Here is a 6,658-nt window from a genome sequence, read left to right as displayed (position 1 = left end):
TCTCAATATCAAAGTATAGCTCAACATTTCAGTGACCAAAAATTATTTACTAAGGAATCCGTTAAATAGCTAACTTCAGACCAGGGTTAGGGTTAGGGTTGGGTTACACACACCTTATAACAGAAATGACCTCCATATGGTAAATTAGCCAACATAAAATAAAGGGACAACTAGCTCTGCCAGAGCACTTACAGTAGGCAGGATCACACTACAAGCAGAAGGAAGCTCATATGGCCCTGGGTTATTGTCATGCCATACAATTTCTTTAAATGTTCACAAAAATAAAGAAAAAAATTCTTGAAAATATATTATCAGAGAGAACGAATGAGGGTGAAGTAGTGAACATGGGCAGCGAGCTAACCAACCTCTTCCATGCGAGACATAGTCTTGTCTCCCTCCAGTGGGGCCATCTCCTTAGTGACCGTGACACTTGTGTCATCAGCCGTGGGGTCGTCTTCATCAATACCCAGGCCGAGCTTGATCATTCTGTAGATCCTATTAGTGTGGGCCTGGGGGTCCTCCAGGCTGAACCCAGAGGACAGGAGTGTGGTCTCATATAGCAGGATGACTTCACAGACTTGTCGTTCTTGCCTGCCTCTGCCTTCTGCCTCAGGGTCTTGATAATGGAATGATCAGGGTTGATCTCCAGGTGCTTCTTGGCAGCCATGTAGCCCTTAGTCGAGTTGTCCCTCAGGGCCTGCACCTTCATGATTCGCTCCATATTTGCCGTCCAGCCCTATGTGCTGGTGACAATGCAACATGGAGATGTGAACAGGCAGTTGGACACCACAACCTTTTCAACTTTTTTTCTCCAAGATGTCTTTCATAATTTTGCAGAGGTTCTCAAACTTGGTTTTCTTCTCCTGTTTCTTCTTCTCTTCCTCATCTTCAGGAAGCTCCAAGCCCTCTTTGGTGACTGATATGAAAGTTTTCCCCTCAAATTCCTTGAGCTGCTGCACACAATACTAGTTACTGAGCTCAATCATGTAGATCACCTCCAGGCTGTGCTTCTGCAGGCACCCCACCAGTGATGTAGATGTATCTGGTTCTCCTTCATCTGGCTACAGTAGTCCTTGAGGGACACCATTCCATCACCTGAGGCAGACATGTAGTATCTTAACAGCTCTAAAAGTTTCTTCCGGTTTTGTGAATCTTCCTGTATTCCAAGCTTAATGTTCTTTGAGAACTGCTCATAAAACTTTTTGTAGTTCTCCTTGTCCTCTGCCAGTTCAGTGAAGAGCTCCAAGCACTTCTTAACCAAATTCTTCCTGATAACTTTCAAAATTTTGCTCGGCTGCAACATCTCACGGTAAATATTCAGAGGAAGATCCTCAGAATCCACCAGGCCTCTGATGAAACTGAGGTACTCTGGGATCAGCTCCTCAGAGTTATCCATGATGAAGACCCTGTGGATGTACAGCTTGTAATGAGTGAGTCCCCAGAAAAGATCACCGAGCCAATTAGCCAAATTAACAAAGTTTATTTCAAGTTTAAACTTGGGCTCTCGTGGGCTGGCACAGCAGCATCCACACAGAGAGAGTCCCGAGACAAAGCACACTTTTCCTTTTATACCTTTTTACTTCTTTATCTAACTACTTGAGCTATGATTGGCTATCTAGAGCAGCTGGTATAATGGCTTGCATCCGATTAGTTGCTCATAGTGCAGGGGAGGTAGTCTGGAGACTTGTTGAGGTCTGATTGGTGAATAGTTGTTGTTGTTGTTGTTATGTGCCCTCGAGTCGCCTGCGACTCATAACGACCCTATGTACAACAGCCCTAAACTCCGCTCTGTCCTGTGCCAATCGCACTGTCTCCGACACTCCAATCCCAATTATCCCAGTCACTGAATCAATCCACCTCATAGAGGGCCTTCCTCTCCTGCGCCGTCCCTCCACCCTCCCAAGCATGATGTCCCTCTCCAAGGACCGGTCTCTCCTCACAACATGTCCAAAGTATGTTAGACGGAACCTCAGAATCCTTGCCTCCAAGGAGCCACCCGGTTTAACCCTCTCTAGGACAAATCTGTGAATAGTTAGCTTACTTAAATATCTGAATTTTATTGGTTGCTTTAGGTACAGGAATGCAGAGAAGTCCTTTATGCCCTCATAAGGAAGAAAACTTTTCCTCTGTATAAGATAAGGTAGCCACTCAGGCAGAAGGGGGGCGGGCAGAGGTAGCTGCACTTTAGCGTAAGCTGAGGTTTGATTCTTACACAGCTTAGTGTTGTTGTTTTTCCTGTTTTCAAACAGGTCAAAGGCAGCCCGTCATGGGGCAAAGAGAAGGGTGTGGAACTCTAACTGTCCTGCAACGGAGAAATGCTTCACAGTCAGGTGGTCTTCTCAGTCCTTGGTCAAGCTCTTGTAGAACTCGCTGTACTCTTCGTTGGTGATATTGTCAAGATTCCTGGTCCAGATCGGCTTGGTTTTGTTGAGCACCTCCTGGTAAATGTACTTCTCCTTGATCATCTTCTTCTTATCCCCATCCTTTTCCTCCTCCTCCTCCTCTGCCTCCTCTGATCTCACATCCTCGATCTAGGGCTTGTCGTCAAATAAATGGATTGCATCATGACAGTAATAATGAACTCAAGTATGTTGAAGATGGAGAGGATGGTGATAATGCAAAGTTTGCAGCCATGATTGGTAATAATTACCTCAATGGCACATACTAAAAACAACAACAACGACAATAAAAACAATGCATATTCTATCATTACTTAAGATTCCTTAAGGCAAAATGGAAAAAATTCCATTCCAGAGTGGCTCAAAATATGAAGCTCAAATTTTCAGTTTACTAGAATTTCAGTTTACTCTTGATTGGAAAGCAGATTTTAAAATCAATTCCAAGAATCCTTTTATGATACAACTTTGTACTTATATGTGTTTCCAGTAGGACAAAATATATCTGCCCCGAATAATCTTGCATCATAATCTGGTTTCTGCATGCTGAGATAATCACAGAGAAAGGAGATACAAGAAAATTGTGTTTATGTTTTTTCCAACTTAATTGGTATCTATGTGGAAAAGTGTTTTAATTTAATATTTACACAAAATACGAGCAGTAAGAATCTTCTCTTCTGAGATCTGATTACTCTGGCAAGGTTATTTTACACCTCCTAGCAATTTATAAATATTCTAAAATAGTATCAAGATGGCACATCATTACATGTCAAGTTGTTGTTAAGTGACATCAAGCTGAATATAACACATAGCTACCCTATGAACAATAGATCTGAATTCTGCCTTGCCCGGAACTATCTTTATCATCTCCAGCACACTTGAGTCCATTGCTGTAGACATTGTATAGATTCATTTTATTGAGAATCTTTCTCTCCTTCACTAATATTCCACGTTTCCAAGCATAATGTCTCTTTTAAAAGAATAGCCTTCTCTAACACCATTTGCAAAGCAAGATTATGCCATCTGCACAGCACAGGTTTATGAATTTCCCTCCAATTCTGATGCCACAATAGTCTTAATAAAACCATCAAACAACAACAACAAAAACCCAAAGATTCTTATTACTGAGTCAATTGGCAGCACCATGGTAGATGGAAAAGTGATTGAGGTTGTTAATAATGTTAGCTTGCTCTGTCCACAATCAACATTCTTGGCATCGGCAGTCAAGAAATAAAATTACTTGCATTGGAAAAATCTGCTATCAGGCATCTCTCAGAGAGCTAAAGAAAAGTGATGTCAATCTAAAGATGAAAGTGCACTTGATCCAGGTCACAGTCTTCTGAATTACTTGCTATGATCTGAGCAATGACTGAAGAAACAAAATAATAATTAATGCCTTTAAGATGTGGGACTCGGAGCCAAGATGGCGGTGGAGGCAGAGACAATGTGGTGAGCTGCGGGAGCAGCGGACCACTTGGAAAAGGGCCGTTATGACCCTCTACAGACTTCTGTTTATTAATAATTGAACAGTTAAACAGTTGATGACTGGTCTTCAGTGAGGATTGAGTCTCAACAACAGGAATTCAAGGATTTCCAAGGAAGAATGGGTGAGTGCTGCAGCTCCCAACCCCCTCCCACAGAGCCCGCACTGCCCCTCACCGCAGCTGCAGCTCCATGAAGCTCCCACAGCCAGAACCTATGGAATCCCTCACCCAGGATAGAGGTTGGGCACAGGGCCTCCCCAGGACTGGTGCGGTGGAGCCGCCACACTGCTGCAAAGTGGACTTGTTCCGAGGAGAATTCTTGGAGCCAAGATGGCAGAGGCAGGGTAAGCGGGCAGACACTGGCCTCCCACGCGCGAGATGAAGCTCTACTGCCAGCCACCCTTGTGGGAGATGACCTGCGGGAGATGGCTTGCGCTCGCTGGCCACCCACATGGAAGATGGCACTCGCCCAGTGGCAGCCTGCGTGGGGGATGGTGCACACCCACCGGCTTTCCACACACGGGATGACATGTGCCTGCCAGCCACCCGTGTGGGAGATGACACTCGGGAGGTGGCTCGTGCCCTCCAGCCACCCGCGCAGAAGGTGGTACGCGCCTGCCAGTCGCCCATGTGTGAGATGGTGCAGGCCTACTGGCCACCCCACGCTGGAGGATGGTGCGCACCCCCTGGCTGCCTGTGCACGAGATGGCGTGGGCATGCCATGAAGTGTGCCCACAGGCCTGTGCGCCATTGGCGCGCACCCACCCCCACCCCGTGCATGAGATGACGCCCGCCTGCCAAAAGATGACATGTGCCCGCAGGTTGCCCATGCATGAGATGACGCGCGCCCACCAGTCTCCGTATGGGAGATGATACAGCACAAAAGAGAGAGAGAGACCCAGGATGAAATGGATTGACAAAAGATAATCCTTTTAGACTATTCTCTGCCCCATAGACTTCAATGCCGTAAACATATTTCATCCATATTTTAGGGCATTATTTTTATTGTAGGAGTATGCAATGAGGGTTGCAGAGTGGATTATATTTGGGGGTAGGGAGTGGGGTTTGGGGAGGTGCGGAGGGGGATTGTGTACCAGTGAGTGAGTTTTTCTTTTGCTTTTCAAGGAGAGGAGCAAATGGGGGGGAGGGGGGAGGGGTTTGTGCGGGGAGAAGGGTGCAACAATGAATGAATGGAATCCCAAAATCTCTGTAGATGTTCATTGAAATAAAAAATAAACAACCTAAATTAAAAAAAAGAAAGATAATCCTTTTCTCAGCTTCAGTTAGCATGGTATTCACAAGTTTCATTCCTTAGTGATCTTCATATGTCCAGTTGTTCTTACATTTCTCTGTGTCTATGCTGATTCTTATAACTTTTATGTCAATAATTAAATTTGAGATATAGGCTACATTTAAATGGCTTCATAAAGTTCCCTGAACAGGATCATATCCATAGATATAGACCTCAGAACTTGAACATATCTTCTTTATTAATGATGTAAATCAGTCCACAAAATGTCTTTTCTCAGAAATTATTGTATTCAAAGCTGACATGCAGATATAAAGGATTAAAGAAGAGTGTTGTCATAACCATCTTGAAGTAGCTCAGAACAGAACAATAGTAGCCATATTCTGAAGCACTTCAGTACCTATAGAAAATCTATAACTGAATTACACAGGAAAAGCAAAATGGAGTCAGAGGAAACTGTCTTTGTTCAAGTGTCTCTTTCCTAGTTATTCTCGCATCAGAGGGTTCTGGATACACATAGTATATATGTGTATGCGTACACATTTTTGTTCACATGCACATAGGATAGCTGTGTTGCAGCTAAGTTTACTAATTAGAAACAGCTTTCCTCCACAGCTAGCTGAAAGATTATTTCTTGAGCCTCTGGGATTTTTGGTGGGTTCTTTTTGGAGGGGAGAGGGGTAAACAGTATAACTTGCTATAGGTTATTGCCACCAGAGCTTTATAAACCCATATTTTGTGATTAATGATACAGTAAGTTAGAAAAATATTAAGGATTCATTTTGCAATTAGGCTTATTCTTTCATACTACTGTATGACAAAAGTAGGGTTGCTCAAGTATCATCTTATGCACATGAGTAAGAGAAAGAATCTTATTTTGAACAAGCAACAGGGAGAAAGGTTTCTCTGATCACGGTAATGGACTGGACTAGAGAGAAACCTTAGTCCAGCCTGCTTATCTGAGAATGTTCTGAGTCCAGAATCTCATATGCAGGCAGTCATAGGATGATTATACTGTGTGTAACAAGGCACTAGACATATACCTGGACAGTCTCTTTAAAATCCTAAGGAGAAAAATGTCAGTTTAAAGAACTGACCCAAGCCATGGCTTTTAAATTGCTTCCCATGTATGGAAAAGTTAGACAATAAATTAGGAATAACTAAGAACAAATGATGCTTTGCATTGTGGCAAAGGATATTGAATACCCATGTACTGCACAGGCCAACTTTTAAGTATAAACACCTGCCCACCAGATCTTATTTGCCTATATAAGAGATTTCCCACACAAGCTGATTGTAAACAAGATACAGTTAATCAGCTTATACTTGATTGCTTACACAACTAGAAATATTAAAACAATTTACTTCCAGCTTTCAAGTAAATTGCAAACACTACCCACAAGGATCCAACTATGCCAAGCTAAAGGCTCATTCAGAGGTAGGACCAGACTGACTTTTAAATACAAAGGCCTGTCCACCAGATCCTGTTTGCCTATACAAGAGGCTTCTTTTTTTATTTATTTTTTTTT

The 6,658-nt window shown here is 43.2% G+C and overlaps 1 pseudogene; it reads right to left on the bottom strand.

Moving 5' to 3' along the window:
- Positions 1–356: 356 nt before the first annotated feature.
- LOC102862013 lies at positions 357–4,631 on the bottom strand (annotated as a pseudogene).
- Positions 4,632–6,658: the final 2,027 nt, after the last annotated feature.

Source organism: Elephantulus edwardii, unplaced genomic scaffold, assembly GCF_000299155.1.
Source record: "Elephantulus edwardii isolate Elephantulus edwardi_28Jun2011 unplaced genomic scaffold, EleEdw1.0 scaffold00399, whole genome shotgun sequence".
In the NCBI taxonomy this organism is placed as follows: domain Eukaryota; kingdom Metazoa; phylum Chordata; class Mammalia; order Macroscelidea; family Macroscelididae; genus Elephantulus; species Elephantulus edwardii.
Note: the sequence above shows the minus strand (reverse complement) of the source record. Positions and strands in the feature narration are given on the sequence as shown.